Raw genomic sequence first — 18236 nt, 5'->3', positions numbered from 1 at the left:
GAGCATTGTTTTCTAGTGATTTGTTGGAACCATTTTCATTGGTCAAACTACTGTACCGAGGAGCGTTTAGAGTACCTGCTAGACAGCTGAGTTATGAGGGTTGTATGCGAATCAGGCGAAATGCAATTTAGGTAGTTCGGATGCTTTTGAGCAAGACTGTACTTGCGTTTCTGAAAGTGCAGGAATAGTCGCGGCCACTACGCATTACAGATGTCGGAGATCTAAGCTGGGCAGACTGGTAAAACAGGACTGACGACTAACTATGGCAGAACGAACATTAGAGTTTAATGCTGGACGCAGTGCAATGCAAGTGTGTCTGAACGCAGCGTACCGATGGCTAGTGACGAAGCGCCTCCACAGCCGACGACACATATGTGTGTCAATGTTAACACCACGACATCGGAAACTACGACTAAATTGGTCTCGTGACCATCGGCACTGGACATTGGTGCAGTCGCAGAGCTTTGTATGGTCTGATTAATCTCGATACTTTCATCATCACGCGGATGGAAGGGTGCGAATCCGTCTCTTGTAGAGCAACAGTTCCGTGATGCCTTTATTGTGGGATGGCGACTAGCTGGACACGGCTCCATTACGCTCTGGGGAACATTCATGGGTCCAGTGGAGCTTTTGCAAGGTACCATGACGGCCAAGGAGTGCCGTGCAATGGTTGGTTGGTTGGTTGGTTGGTTTTGGGAAGGAGACCAGACAGCGTGGTCATCGGTCTCATCGGATTAGGGAAGGATGGGGAAGGAAGTCGGCCGTGCCCTTTCAGAGGAACCATCCCGGCATTTGCCTGGAGTGATTTAGGGAAATCACGGAAAACCTAAATCAGGATGGCCGGACGTGGGATTGAACCGTCGTCCTCCCGAATGCGAGTCCAGTGTCGAACCACTGCGCCACCACGCTCGGTCACTGGTTGCAGACCACGGATATCCCTTTAGGACGATCGTGTTTCATTATGGCAGTGGCATTTTTCAACAAGAGAAGGTGTCATATCACAAGGCCAGGAGTCTGATGGAGTTGAGTGTGCAGAGTGGTTCGAGGAACACAGTCCTGAATTCCAGTTGATGTGTTGGACCTCCCAACACAATCGAAGACATCTCGGAACGTGGTGTCACAGCTCATAGCATCCCTCCCGTAATTTACGGGAATTAGGTGACTTGAGTGTGCAGATGTGATGCCAATTCCCTCCGGCGACCTACCAAGGCCTCATTGCATCATTGCCACGACCCGTGCCAGAGGTGGTAATACCGGCTATTAGGTAGATGATCTTAATGTTCTGGCTGATCAGTTTAGTTTTCTATGTACAAGTATAGACAGTAGTTAATGAGTGAACAATGTATGCTGAGAGCGTCAAATGTTGCAAATGTTGATTACGTTTTTGTTCCTGCGTGTGTAGGGCCATATTATATGTGGCTCAGTGAGTTGAACAGTAAATATCGGTATTATAAGGACTACTTTGATATTCTTAGGAGCAGACATTTTGTAGACACTCTAGTCTTTTGTGTGTTATCATTAGTGTCAATGATTTTCCTGTTAAGCTTCATACTCAAATTTTGAAAAAGAAGTCCTGTGGATTCCAGATTTTTCCATTCGAGTGCCATTGTCACAAAAGTTTTTTAATACTGTTATTGCTTATATTCATTTTGTAACTCTAATAAAAATAACAAGTGGGAATTATGCACTTCTAACTTCCACTTTCATCGACGGAGAGGTAATGGCAGACAGGGCTCGCATTGGAGAGAAAATCCAATGATTTTTATTCCTAAGGAACCATTATTGCATTTGCCTTAATCTACTAAGACAAGCCATCGACCCCTAGAACTTGCTGGTCGAAAGAGAACTTCAACCACCGTCATGCGAGTCAACTGCATTACCACAACGCCGCCTGTTGCAAATAAAAGAAATAACGAGACGTGTTAAAAATCCAAAGATTTATTGGATTGGTAACTGTGGTTTCAGGTGGTATTGGCCGCGATATCGCGGTCGCACATTTTAGCAGCCAGACGGTCTTCTCTAGACGTCGCGTTGGTGGCCACACGTGAACACATCCAGCGTCTGGCATGGCGGCTCTCAAGAGCTGCGCGGTGTGATGTACAGACCTCCAAGGTGGGCGCGGAGGACACTGGAGTGATCTGCCGACAAATATAAATTTCAAAATTATAAACGTCGCCCTGTTATGGTGGGTTGATACAACATCTTTAAAGGAAAGTGATATATTATCGTAGGACCCCCCATGCTAATAAATGGTCGTTTTCTGTATCCATAGAAGGGGTATTTCTATCGCGCCAACTCATGAACCCTAGAATACTAATTATCGCAAATATGAAAACTACCGACAGTGAATGTTTGCCTATTTACTCCTCACGGAGTGTGGTCTACTGTGTTGAAATGATCTACTAAGTTATTGCATCGTGATGGTAGATAGTTGTTACATGGACTAGAATATTTGTGAGTTAGTCGTTATCTCACGCAGGCGTATGTATTATCCTCACCTGAGCTATATTCATTAAGGAACAGAGAGAATTGTGACTGTTGCTAAATCCATTCATACCAAAATAGTAGAGTTTCTTAAAACAAGTTGTGTAAATGTTCAGTTCAAATTCGGAGAGCTTCAAGGATAACAGAAAAATAAACGATCATGCTGCATAAGAAATCGGATGAAAATAACAAGTATTATCGTGGGACGCTCAAGGTGACACTGTGCTGAAAACTTAATAACTGTTTTATGGGCAGGAGGGGACATAGGAGAATGTTTTCTGAAAGGCTCTCTGTAATGTGAAAGGGTAGCCAACCGTATTGTATGTACCATTGATTCTTGAGATAAAGTATATCCTACCAATACTAGAGCGAAAAGATATGTAGGTCCCGAAAGGATTATGTATCTGATCATAGTTCACAACTGGTATAAAACAAGGGCAGTCTATGGGTAACGACAAAATTTATGTGTCGACCATAGAATTTGGTAGCCATGGTGATATATCTAAGCTGATAGCATTTCAGTTATATTAAAAATAGTAAAACTGTAGACTCGGAAAATATCTTCAAGATTCCCCTTCTGAAGAGAGCTACCATGTGGTCATGAAACGAGAAATACACTTAGAAACCAAAATCTGTTGTTCTCTACACAGATCGAAGTACCACTCACCGTAACAGCACGGCTTTAATCCTCCTCCTGCAGCCGCTTCTGTAGCAACTCCACAAAAAAAGCGTCCAGCGTGAACTGACGCTCCTGTTGGAAAATATCTTATTACTTTCATGTTATCTAACACGTGAAGCGATTCAGAATTTGTGCTAGTTGCTATCATATAAAAGTGTAACGAATTGTAACATTTACGACAAATTAGCATGGTACAGGTATCGATATTAAGAACGTAGTAATTCAATTTAGTATCCAACTAACACAATTTGTATCACCTCTCAGATACTATTAATACTAACAATTAACTAATATCCCATTATCTTTAACATTTTCTGGATACGATTGGTTAATGGTGTGCTTCTGAGGTTATGCCGTGTTGTTGTCCCTGTTTTATGGTCAAAATTTCAACAACTAACCGAGTCATCTTCTCCAGATCGTGAGACGTTTCCTGACTGATTTGGGTCAAGCAGAGAGTACATTACCGCAAAGTTCGCAGCACATGAAGTTGATCGCTGGGACGTCCGTTGAAATATTATGCACAAAATGAACACAACAATTCGGCCTAACACCGGGAAACAGACCATTAACTAGTACCATCTTCGAGAGTAGGTTATCATGCAGTGAGAAAACGAAAAACTCACTTTGAAACCAAATGCTACTATTCCTTGTACTGTTCGAATTTATACTAACCGGAGCAGGACGGACTTCTTTGTCTTCCTGCAGCCGCTCCTGCAGCACCTCCTCAAAAAAAGAGTCCAGGGTGAACTGACGTTCCTGTTGGAAAAGAAGTTATTAGTTTGATGAGTGGTAGTGTGTGTTTAGTAGTTCAGAGGTAGCGCTAGCTCTTTACATACACATATGTTACAAATTATTACATTTATTTCGAATTTTCGGCCTAGAGATAGTGATAGTGAGTATTCACCGACTATGTGTAGTATCAGCTAGAATTCTGTTCTTCCGACATTCACTACCATTATCCTACGTACGATGAGTTAAACTGGAATGACAGAGGCCTACAATGTTACTGCTTGAGCCACGAGCTTTTTATTACGAGCTCCTGCTTGTTATTTCTCTGAAAATGAAAGTAAATGGGACTGTAAGAAGTTTTGCTAACAGTTCCTGTTTCTCTGTTCTCTGACTGCACCGTACATTTCCTTTGGTCAGTTTCGTATTAACCACGGTCAGCAGGTTACTGGCTGAGCAACCGGATGGTCTGAAATGTCGTCTTCAACCAGTCGATAGTGAAGATCTGTTCTTAAAATATTTTTCAGCATAATTATCTATAACTTGAGAGGGATATTACCATTCTCAAGCCTCTCACATAGTTATTTGTCCAGTGTTAACAAATACCACACCTAATTTCCCGGAGTGATTAATGGTTAGAATCAACTGTCCATGTCTTAGGTCAGTGTTAAGTTTAATGGGCCTCAGAATTGTTTAATCAGCCTGCAGGTTCGATTATCAACATTATGTTACCTAATGCGACAAGACCAGATACAATTTGGTAATAACACGGAGGAGAAGAGCTTGGGCCAGTGGGATGTAGGGAAAAGAGCCAGTAGCTAACGTAGCGAAGGAGGCCTGCAGGGAACACAGCGAGACACACAGTTTGAGTCTACCCGGCAGGTCAGAGAATATACGACTCTGACATGCCGAAGTCAGCCTGGCCCCCATCCGAATAGGACACATTTCTAATGGCTTCATACTCATGGTAAATGACCACTAGATCTGTGACGCATGCAGTATTAGAATTCTTATACTCCATATTTTACGGTGCTTCTGCGAAGGCAGAAATAAATTTAAAAGGACTCCGGCTCTTTGTTTTACTTGAAGTCGAAACGACTATGGCAAATTTTAGAAATTTTATGTAGGTCTGGAGACAAGGTCAAGTTTTAGGATGAAGACGTTTATACTCCAGTGATCAACAAATCCATCCATCCACCAGTGACATTGATAACTGCCGGTATTTATATCTGATCACGAAAACTAACAATGTCCGGAAGAGCAGTATGTTGACCACATGCGCCTCCATGCAGTGACGTCTGTCGGCTGATGATGACGAGGCGGTCGATCGGTACCTTTGGAATTTCAGAGGCCTGCTTGGACGGAGTTAGGTAGTTAGCTGGTATTTTATATAATCATCACTCGAGCAGAAATGCCTATCTGAGGCGTGCTATTTACAATGACGTGTCACATGGGTTGTTTGTAGCGAACCAAATATTCATTTACAGTAAATCGTGACAGTCTGCAATATCTAATGACCATGTTATGTACAATCAGGTAGCTCTCAGATTTTACTGCTTTGCATGTTACGTCACCAGTGTTGAAATGTGACGTGGCTCACCTGTACAGTACCCCGAACAGCGACCAAGTTCTCCTCCAGTCGCAGATCGTCTTTCTCCCCTCCCACACACTGAGAGAAAAACTTCTTCGCGCGTCGGAACATTGCTGTAACGATAACAAACAGCACGTCAGATCTGGCCTGACCGTGTCCACGAGTAAGTCTTACAGCAGTATCTCGCTACTGGATCGTAAGAAAAACCTGGGACCGTGACGACATCTCTGTAAACTTAACTTTTGTAATAAAAGCAGCTGTCCCTGACATCCCCGACATATGCAGTCCATATATTTCATTACGCTTATGCATTGGTTACTAGTCGAGAAATAGTTATTTTAATTATTTTTTTCAGTAATACGTAGTGGATGAATCAAAATATTAGGTCTACAACTTTGCTTCTGCCGTTTTGCAATAGACGGTAGCAGCTGCATATGGGGTCCGGGTGGTTGGTCATAGGTGTAATACAATAAGCTTTATCATCTATAAACATAATACCATAAAAATATTAGTCGATTTGTGAATGCATCATAAGGTTATTCTCGATTAATAACGTCATCTTAAATACTCATTTCTCGCCACTTGCGGGAAGTTTTAATTTTCTACTTTAACAGGAAGAAATCTACGGCTGTGGTTCTTAAAATGCTGGGTAGGACCAATGGTGAGGGAACTATTAGTGGAAGAACGTGCAGAGAATGTTTTCAACGCCTTAATAACGGTGACTTTGAGGTAAAAAACAGGCATATCGGTGGAAGACAGAACGTTTCCGTAGCTACTGAAACAGACAAAGACAGTCACAGGACATCATTATCGAAAGCAATTGATGCGTTCGAGCCCAGCACTGAAACACAAACGGCCACAATACAGCGATAGACACGTAAAGGTAATTTTGCAGCAGGTCAGTGCTCGACCCCATGTCGCGAAACCCGTCAAAATATCCATGCAAACGTTGAAATTAGAAGTCCTATCCCTCCCGCCCTATTCTCCATACGTTGCTCTGTCTGACTATCACTTTTTTCGATCAGTTGCGTACAGTATGGCTGACCAGCACTTCCGATCAGACGATCAAGTGCAAATTGAGTCGAGTCATGGATCCCCACAAAAGACGCCCAGTTCTACCGCCACGGGATTCATATGCTATCCGAAAGATGGGAGAATGTAGTGGCCAGCTATGGGAAATACTACTAATTATAATTTTTTGTAAGTTTTTCACAATAAAGCCCCGAACTTCGAGAAAAAACGGCGGAAGCAAAGTTGTAGACCTGTAACATTTCTTTGCAGTCAGGCAAAGGCGTGTTCATTATGTGGTATATTTATTCTGAAAAGGATAAACTTGTTTTCATTGCAGCTATCTGAAAGCATCGCTATTAGACGGAAACGTAATTAGCCAGACAGTACAAAACTCCATTAGTTTCAGATAAATACCTAGTTCAGTTTTTACAACTTTGGATTTGTCAGCTGTTACAGCTTGATTTAATAACTATCTTACTCTGAGGCAGGAACAGAAATTTGTTTCGCATGTATGTACATCACTGTGTTGGTGGTGGAATACAGTCACTAATTAATAAACTGCGATGCAATCTCGTGGCTTATATTAGAAACTCTTCCGCGGTGTATGACGAGAATACGATTTTTACGGCTATCCATGTTACCGAGTATTCTTGCCTTGCTGCACTGTCCCTTCTTTGTGTCAGAGTCACCAACTACTTAAGCGTAACCTTAAATCCGAAGCATTCTTCATCACCACGTGGGCTAAACAACAATCTGTACGACATAACAACCACTTTTGCGGCTGAAATTTTTCCAGTGACTTCAAAAGGAAGTAAACAGAAGAATAGCCTATAAGCACCTAATAGCTTTAACATTTAACAGTGCTCAAAGATATTCATTCTATTTCCTTGAGTAAGAGGAAAAGATATTATTTTTGCTATACTGCCATTCAACTCAGTATAACCCTAAGCAACTAGAACATATTTACGAGTTTTCTTTTTCACAGACGGCAGAAAATAGTAGTAGCACGAACCAACAATGAAACATACCATGCGTATATGTAATAGAAAACGAGAGAGAGGTGACACCGTTCTCATCGTGAAACTAAGCTATAAATTTGAGACTACACTATGCTCGCACGTTGACAACAACTCAATAGAGAAATCTGTCCCTACACGTCAACCATTATCGGAACCTTTTGAAGCTCCATTACATATTAAAACAACGCCCTGGAATCTAAAGCGAAGAGTGTTGCGAAATCATATGACAGTATTTTTCCATTACATACACATTCACCTTAAAGCTTATTCGATATTCTAAATGCAGAAGTATATGAAAAATAAGTAGGTGACAGATAAAACAAAATCCAACACTATAAAGCATGAATCAAAATTAAACATCCTTTTAGTCAATAACTCACACAACGAATTCGTTTTGATACTGTAAGTACTCGAGAGAATATGGAAGTAACTGCTACGCAACGGTCCACCACGGCTAAGGTGTCATAGGAAGGTTTTTAGCGAACTCTGTGACCAACGTCAAGCACAACCTCGGTGACGGCAAAACACATCATTGTACAGGAACGTCGATATCAATAGTTAAACAAGAACTACAGTACAGTTTTAAGTAATTTAAATCTCCACAGTTGGAATCAGTATACGAAGTGTGTTCTTCTTCGTAGACGGAAGAAATTCTAGCAATATGACCCTACAATGATCACAAGCAGTATGTATGTGTAATCGACAAGACAGGAAATTCTGTTACACTGTGCTTATTGTGAAAGTAAGTAATTAAAGGACACAGCGTCGACGACGACAACCACAGATAACAATAGCAGTCCCATTATATTCTTGGAGAAGACGATCATAAGGTAGACCATTGTGGTCGAAAAGAATCATAAAAAAGTATTTTATAGAGGAACCGTTGTGCACATTCCATTAGAGACCATCGATTTCGGTCAAGAATCAGGCTGTCATCTGGTTCGAAAATCGTCTCAGCTATGCTTTCGCCCATTTCCAATAGCAGTTATCAAAGGTACATAATTCGACCATTGATATTATCCGTATATACATAACACTGGGATAAAAGGTCTATGAGGTTAAATGACCGTAATGTAACGTACATACAGTTAATATCAACGATGGAACAATATAAATCCGAAACCGCTAATTCAGATACGTCACTACATAGCTGAGATCGTTTTTGAACTTGATGACGGTCTGATCCTCCACCGAAATCGATACTTTCTAATAAAATATACCGCTACAGTTGCGTATTGCATAATGCAGTTCTTTACAAACATAAAAAAGCACTCGAAGTTATTGAAAGAGCACATAAAATCAAAATAACGGGACAGCTGGAGGAATGTGAGAGTTCTGGGCAGCAACAAACTAAAAAAAAATGTTTGATAATGTTAAGGTCATTCTAACCAAAAAATCGAATAATTTCTCACATGAATTCCTCTAGAATAAACCCAAAGAAAATATATAGAAAATACAAAATTGCATTCGAATAATTAGCTTAATCTACGAAGATCAAACTTGGTCAGGGTTACCATAAACACATCCACAAAACAACAATATAATACAAAAGACACACACATACACACACAAATTCTGTCGGAAAAGACAGGAACTATTCCACAACAAACTTACAAAAATATTTAAAATTAACACACAAGTGGTGTCACAGTGTACAGGGTGTTTCACGAAGACATGCAAATATTTTCATATTTTATTCTACAAGTAAAACTAAAGAAAAAAGTTCATGTAAACATAGGTCCGGAGATGTTTAGTTACTGAGTTACGGCTAATAGAAGATTTTGCCCGAAATTTAGCAACTTCACTAATATGAAGCCATCGCAAAACTGTACGAGGTTAAAGTAAAGCACGATTTCCATTTCTTTTCTTGTTACTGGCTTTACGAATCTAATAAAACATGTCCCAGACGTGTATGTGCAATAGTTTTTCAGAGCGTCCAGAGAAGCAAAGACTATTATACAAGTAAATTTGTTTACTTTTCATTAGAATGTAGAATAGTTTTTCCAAAATGAAATTCTCTTCAACTACTATTGAAAACTTTGTGCAATTGTCTGGAATTTAAGAAAGAAATTTGGCCAAGTAGTTAATAAATTAAAAATTTAACGAAATTACTCCTTTGCTTCTCTGTATTTTCTGGAATAGTACTGCAGATACATACCTGGGACACGTTTTATTAGATTCACCATATCAATAACAACAAAATAAAAGGAAATCGTGCTTTACTTTAGCCTCGTACGGTTTTGCAATGGCTTCGTATTACCGAAGTTGCTAAATTTCAGGAAAAATCTTTTATTAGCCGTAGCTCCGTAACTAAACATTTGAGGACCTATGTTTACATTAACTTTTTTCTTTAGTTTTACTTGTAGAATAACATATTAAAATATTTACATATCTTCGTGAATCAACCTGTATGTCAACAGAGAACAGCAGTACCACACACACACACACACACACACACACAAAGAACAAGACGCACATGAATTTCTTCGGAATAAACCGAAAAAAGCGGAAGAGATAGTATATTTCGGGTAAACTTTATTGCTAAAACGAGAACAGTGACACAAGAGAAAACTCCACATTAGAAAGACCTAATCGAAAAGTAACTCACACAAATTCTTCCAGAATAAGCAGAGAGAAAAAAAATGATAAAATTCGGAATCATACTACAAACGAAAATAAACAAGTGGAAAACCGAAGGCATGCAAGAGACTAATAAAACCAAAGACTCGATCCCATTCACCTAAACAATTACTATGTACCACAGCACCAAAACAATAATACACCGAAAGGGTGAGCCACCGGTAACAATAAAATGAACCCTATAAATGAGACGACTCCATAGACCCAGCCACTCAGTGACGTCATATTCTAAGAAAAAAAACAGCCAATTATTAATAAGTTAAAAAAATACGACTAACATTACTACTCGTTCATCTCAAGGCAATTTCAGCAATGAACTTGGGTTCACCGGTGGCGGAGCGGTTCTAGGCGCTTCAGTCTGGAACTGCGTGACCGCTACGGTCGCAAGTTCGAATCCTGCCTCGGGCATGGATGTGTGTGATGTCCTTAGGTTAGTTAGGTTTAAGTAGTTCTAAGTTCTAGGGGACTGATGACATCTGATGTTAAGTCACATAGTGCTCAGAGCCATTTGAACCATTTTTAACTTAGGTTCCTTGCTAACCTCTTCATATACAAGTCTCCGACATTGCAAAGACAGCTAAATAATTAAAAGAATCAAAATGATAATAATTATCTCTAATCACTAGAGTCGCAAAAGATTGTCTTCTGCTCTTAAGGTACTGCCTACCCTCACCCTAGGAAATAGTGCGGAGTACAGTAAGAAACCATTAAATATTTGTTAGCAAACCAGACAAAAATACAATCGCAACTAATTTCTCCATCGACAATTTAACCTGTGATCTCAAGCTGCCCACTCCCCCCTCCTCCCTCTCCCTCACCAACAAACGACACCGTCGTATATCAAGACATATTTGGAATGAACGGCATGTTTTACAAACTTTCTGAATTGCACTAGCAACTAACACAACAACAGATAACATTCAATAACAGGCCGCTTACACTCTTCGCAACGTAACGTCATGACATCACACAGGACATCATGGGTCAAACTAGACGAATAGAATGGGACAGAGAACTTCACATGGTTGTTATTGTTAAACTAAGCAATTAATTTGAGAATAAATGGTTCAAATGACTCTGAGCACTGTGGGACTTAACATCTGAGGTCATCAGTCCCCTAGAACATAGAACTACTTAAACCTAAGTAACCTAAGGACATCACACACATCCATGCCCGAGGCAGGATTCGAACCTGCGATCGTAGCACTCGCGTGGATCCAGACTGAAGCGCCTAGAACCGCTCGACCACACCGGCCGGCTAATTTGAGAATACACGACGTAAGTTGATGAACTTTATAAAAAATTAGATATAGATGTCTACCTCTACAAGTTACCACAGGACGTGTGAAACTCCACGAAAAATTAAAACAAAGTGCTTTTTCACGTTATATACCATTCATAACTGCATGTTCTGAAGTCATCCTACAATCCTCCACACGCTTCAATTTTCCAGTACTTCTCCACTACATTCTCAGTCATTTATAAGCTTTTACGATATTGTGTACGGTGAATAAATATGCAACAATTAAGTCAGTGGCTCATACCTCTTGCGGGTACGATGCACCTCGCCTGTGAAGCTGGGCGTTCGCTTCGCTGAGAGTTTCTAAAGCTTCTCTAGAACTTTAAACTGTTTCGCTAGATGTGCTCGAAACACAAAGAACAACACTGGAATACTTAATTCATAACTAAAGCTTCTTACACTCAATCACTCGCAGAACGAATTCGTAAGAATACTTCGAGTATTCTGGAGAATACAGAAGTAATTGCTAGGCAACGATACTCGACGGTATACATGGCATGTCATTGTTGTTAGCAGACCCTGTTATCAACGTCAAGCAATCCCGGTAACTGCAGAGTGCATCATGGTTTAGGGTCGTCAATAGCCAAACAAGCACTGCAATTAAATTTTAAACAATTTAAATCAATCTAAGACGAAATAACCGTGTTTTGGGATTGAAGGATACCCAGCAGTACCTAAATAATGAGAACGCCAGAATAACCGAAAAACTCCCAATGGATTTAATAGTTAACAATGCGAAGTACGTGAGAAACGTAATGACACTGACAACACACCGAGCGATCTGGCAACACCTTGTTGTTACACTCGGGTAGAGCTGTTTGTCATCTCTTCTACGTGCTGATCAGTACAGCCGTTTCGTGGTTTTTTTAAAGCACCGGCAGGGAATTTGTGTTTGTTTCGTTCTTTGAGTGTTACGAAACTGTTGCAGCATGTTTCAGATGTGGAAGAGCGGAATTCAGGGCAATGTTACGCCACTGAGTGTGACCTTTGAAAAGTTGAAACAAGCCTATGGGGAGCATTCCTCATCAATAGTGCAAGTTTCTCGGTGGCACAAATCATTTCTGGAAGGCCGTGAACACTTTGAGATGAACCTGGTTCAGGGAGACCTTCAGCTTCTAAGACCGACAAATACGTCGGACTTGTGTGTTCTCTTGTGAGATCAGACTGACGTGTAACAATAAAGACGATTGATAAACATGTTAAACACTTTCACCATACATCAAATTTAGACCGTATTTTTGCACGTGCGAAAGTCTTGTGCCAAATGGTGACGAAAATCCTCCAAAGAGTCAAAGTGAGGAGTGGCACACTGAGACATCTTCTCGACTGAAATAAGCTCGAATGAGCAAATCAAAGACAGAAGCAAAACTGATTTGCTTTTTTAACATATTTGCTTTTGTCGCATGAACGATTTGTTCATATAGTACAAACTGCCAACCATCTGTATTACAACGATATCCTGGAAAGGCTCAGGAGAGAGGTGAATTGAGTGAGATCGGACATTGCAGACAAGTGGATGCTGCATCATGATAAATCCCCATGCCACATGGTCACTTCCATCACGCAGTTTTTGACTTCAAAAGGCATTCCTGTTGTTCCTCAGGCCCCCTTCCCCTATTCACTTAATCTTGGTCATTGGGACTTGTTTCCTTTTCAAAAATTTTAGGATTCTAAAGAACCCTGAAACGCATGTGATAGACGTGTTTAAGTCCCTACCAACTGAAGGCTTTCATCGCTTCTAGCGAGACTGGGGAACAACGATTTCGCCGGCCAAAGCTGCCCAAGGGAACTACTTTGCAGGGGACATTATTGTCGTTTGAAAGAAATAAAACGCTGGTATTTTGGAAGTCAGTCTCACTGTCTTTTTCACACACCTCGTACTCCAAGATATTAACTCACATTTCTTAATGTTATGGTGCCAGCTTTACTCAATACGATCTAATGCACTTGACACGAGATCGAAATTTTTTTTCACATACACAAAAAACTCCATTAGCACTAACCCCCAACAGTCACATGGAGTATTTGTGAGTATCCACTAGAGAGAAAGATCGATTACACTGCCGTGATTGTGAAACCAAGCAATTAGTTTGAGAATACATAATGCAAGAACATGAACTTCGTCAAGAACTAGGATCAGAAATCTATCTCTACAAGTAAACATCCAACCATTGAAACTACATAAAGAAGTAAAACAATGCGCTATTCGCGTTAGATACCCTTAACAACTGCACTTTCTGAGATCATATCACGCTCCGCCACACGCATCATTCTGCCAGTACTTCTCCACTACATACTCAGCCATTTAAAAGATTATATGATATTGTAACTGCAAAGGATTCTGTATTATAAGTAAAAAGGTGATAGTTAAATTAACGGCTCATACCTCTTGCTGGCTCAACGCTCCTCGCCTCTGAAGCTGGGCGTTTGCTTCGCAGAAAACTTCTAAAACTCCTCAAGAACTTTAAAATGTTCCGATAGATTTGCTCGAAACAAAAAATGCAACACTGCAATACTTAGTTCACAACTGAAGCTCCTTACACTCAATAACTCGCAGAGCGAATTCGTATGAATACTTCGAGTACTCCAGAGAATACGGGAGTAATTGCTAGGCAACGGTCCACGACAGTTTGGGTGATATGGCATTGTTGTTGCATACACTGTGATCAATATAAAACAGCAACCCCAGTAAATGCAGAGCATCCATTGTTTAGCAACCTCGATATCAATGGTTAAACTAACATGGAAATAAAATTTTATAAAAGTTAAACGTATACTTCAGCTTTTCAGAGAATGGCATCGAAACTTAACGACGTCGAACGCTCATGCCTTCGATCCCACACTTAGTCATATTTTGAAATGTTTCGTCACGCAGAAAAATTGATTCTCTCATATGACTTCCGCCTGAGTTCGATGTCCGTTTGCTTGATACCACTAACCTGTATCCCGGTGTATTAACTTCCCATATCTTTCGATTAATCTCTTCATCGAGAAACTGGGAGACTTGTCTATGCGATGGATCACGTGAGCCATAACCACTTTATTGGCCTCATCCATATATTTTATTACTTTATCAATACATTTAACGTATAAAATTACCGTATCATGCCTTTTATGTACTTTAATTGGTGTTCACCTGAAAAGAGCCATTTGAGACTGTAAACTTTCATTGTCCAACTACACTAGGATGTCTTAGAGAACAAAGGCCTAACATGTCGCTTTGAAACGGTCTCTTGCGTCTTGGAACTTTCCCTTGGGCTCCCTGCTGGAGGGATATTAGCCGGAAAGCTGAGTAGGTTCTCCGTAAGATCACCCCTGTGATGTCGAGTCACGTGTCTCAACATCCTTACTGTTACAAGATCAGTTCCATAGACGCAAGACAAATACTGTAGATACAGATCATTAGTCGCATTCATCCAACATCCGAAGCAAAATTGCTTCGTCATGTAACTTGTAAGATAATATGACGATTTTGTAACTTTCAGACTAAGTAATTACTAAAAACTGAAATTACCTACACAGCTGATACAAATCGTACCTGTAGTTAGATAAGAATAGAAATCTTTATATCTCAACAATAGGGGTATATAGCAAAGTATTACAGTTTGTTAAGCCCCAATTTTCCTGCTCCCTCTCCATTGCCACTCTACGCCTACCACCCTATCACTAACTAACCCTTTCAAGGGGGACGTTCTAAAGTAAAGTGCCGTACAGTGAAGAGCTCCTCTCTCATCATTAAACTACCATGCATATATCACTTTGGAAAGGCAACAAATAATTTTTAATGTTTTAATGTTAGACTATCTGTTTACGTAATTAATAAAAGACTAAATAATTTTATCGTTTCAGATTTGTTCGGCAGTTCAGAGGGTAAGTATCAGCCTATACATCTCAAAGGCCCAGGGCTCATCCAGGGTTGGCCTAAAGACTTTTTGTACACTTATCACTTCTTTCTCGTTCGACAATGATATCTTCATGCGACAAATGCGTGGTCAGTCCATGGTTTTCATTCTTTATTAAACTGCAGGGCCACTTGTAACAGACTCGCTAAATAAGGGCGAGGAAGCAACAAGACCATGCCTAGTAAACTACTGCTGTGTTCGAACGAAAATTACACTAAAAAAACTTTCCATATTTTAATGGAAGATACATAAAAACTTTACTCCTTACCCTCTTTTCCCTAAAGCTATTAAATCTGTCGCACGATAAATATTGATGTCGGTCTTGTTACTGTTGCGGTCCCCAGTCCGAAGACTGTTTTGATGCTGCTCTCCCAGCTATTCTAACCAAATTATGGGTGAAAAACTACTGCAGCTCACATCCACAGGTAACTGTTGTTGTTTCAGGATGAGCCCTATCAACCAGTCCAAGATATACACCGATGCAAAATACTGTATCTGTCGCCTAAAGGGACAATAATATTTTTTTTCTCAGATGTTGCTGTCGGAAAAAGCATGTTATAGCTCCCACGAGGAGGCAGTGTCTGACGACGCAATGACTGCACCAGTTTTATCTCACTAAAAATTCAATATATGAAGTGCACTACGACAAAAAAAGAAAACAAATGACGACGCACAACGACGATATTATCGGAAAGGGGCGGAAATTGCTAGATATGGTGCACATGTACAGACAAGCGAAGGAGCGCAATTTCATAAAACTGGACAGTTTATTCACGAGAAAGAACATAGGAAATTGAGGAAGTCTGTAAGGACTTGGTCTATGTCTCGCCCTTATGTAAGTAGCTATTCAGCTGGTATTGATTGATAGAGTGGTTGTATGTAATCCTGAGGGATATCGTGACAAATTCAGGCTAACTGACGCTTTAGATCGGCAAAATTCAGGGATGGCCGGACGCCCTGCCCACAAAGTTCCAAAAGTTCTCGATATGGGAGAGATCCGGCGACCTCCCTAACAAGGTATGGTATGACATCCACAAAGTTGATCGGTACATATTCTGGCTATGTGCGGGCAGACATTATCTTTCTGTAAAGCAAGCCCGGGATGGTTTGCCATAAATGGCAAGGAAACGTGACGTAGAAAATCGTCAACGTACAGCTGTGCTGTAAAGGTTCCGCAGATGCCAACCGAAGGGGCCCTGCTATGACATGAAATGTCAACCCAGTCTATCACTTCTGGTTGTCTGGCCGTACGGTGGCCAAGAGTCACGTTGGTAGCCCAATGCTGCTGGGGCGTCTCCAGACATTACGTCGACGATATCGGGGCTCAGTTCGAAGCCAGAATCATCACTGAAGACAATTCTACTCCAGCCAATGCTCTCCCAGGCCGAATGTGCCCATCACCACCGCGAACGGTCGTGTTGTTGTACATAGGTCAATGGTTGTCGGTGCAAGGGGCGCCATGGGCTCAGCTCTCTTTCGTCTCCATAGGTCACCCTCCCTTACTGACGCAGCGTTCGGGCATGGATTGTCCATTCTTGCCAGCACCGTTCAATAGTTACGTCGTTCCTATTCAAATGTCGAGCGACTAGCCTATTACTCCAACCGGCTTCTCTGAACTCAACTACACTTCTTCTTTCAAATGCTGACATCTGCAGATATTCTTCACCAACTACATTCGCAAATAATTCATATCCTGAGGTCATCATGACCCCTGTTTGCTATCTTTGCCGGCTGCGAGGTGAAATTTTACTCCGGCGTCACACATTCATCCATTGTCGCCACAGTTTCCAAGTTTTCATTTTCCATCGAGACCTGTATGAATATCAACTTTTGATCAATTTGAGTCGTTTTTTGTGTCTTAGAGCGTATATTAGATCCTAAAAACGAAAGACAAGCAAAGTTCTTCTAATAATCAGAAATGTGAGGCAGTCACCACCTACGAATCACTGAAAATAATTAGTTTTAAAGCATTCAGTTAGGCTCGTTTTCAGCCGCATCAGAATGAGCATGTCATCGTTGTGTACACGGAATACGCCCTACTGTATCACCTATTGGTGGACGTTAATATGTCGTGTGTCCATCCTTCAGCTTTATGACGACATGAACTCTGATGAGATCACTTTCAATAAAGTGTCTGAATTTTTGTGTAGGAACAGCTGCCTGTTCTCCGTCAAGAGAAGAAACCAGATGCGGTATTGGTGTCTGACGCTCAAGTGTGGACCAAAGTCGACTTTCTAACTCATCGCCCTGGTAATCCATTAGATGGAGGTGGGACTTAGGGCAATAAGGTTCTGCGATGTTACTTAAAATAGCTAAAAACAAGGCATAGTAGAAAAACTTAGCCAGCACAGGAAATATTGGACTTACTTGATGAAACATAAGAAAATAAAAATGCAGAAAATGAAGTTGGCAAAAGAGAATGCAGACGTCTAATGAATGAGATGGACAGAAAGCGTAAAATGGTTAAGCAGGAATGGCTAGAGGACAAATGCAAGCTACTAAGGAAAAAAGAAGATACTGCCTACAGGAAAATTAAGAGAGCTTTGAAGATAAGAATATCAGCTGTATGAAATCAAGAGCTCAGATTGGAAAGGAAGAAAGGGAAAACTGAAAGGTGCAAGGAGTATATAGAGGGTCCACACAAGGAAAATGAACTTGAAGGCAGTATTGTAGAAAGAGGGTAAGAAACAGCAGAATATGAAATGGGAGATACGGTATTTCGAGGAGAGTCTGACAGAGCACTGAAAGACCTAAGTCGAGACAAGGACCATGGACTTGACGATATTTCCGTGTGAACTACTGACATCCTCGAGACAGTCAGCCACGACAAAACTACTCCATCTGCTAGGCAAGATATAAGAGACAGGGGAAATAACTTCAATCT

The sequence above is a fragment of the Schistocerca serialis genome, chromosome 7, assembly GCF_023864345.2.
Source record: "Schistocerca serialis cubense isolate TAMUIC-IGC-003099 chromosome 7, iqSchSeri2.2, whole genome shotgun sequence".
NCBI classification, from domain to species: domain Eukaryota; kingdom Metazoa; phylum Arthropoda; class Insecta; order Orthoptera; family Acrididae; genus Schistocerca; species Schistocerca serialis.
This window is presented reverse-complemented; position numbering follows the sequence as displayed.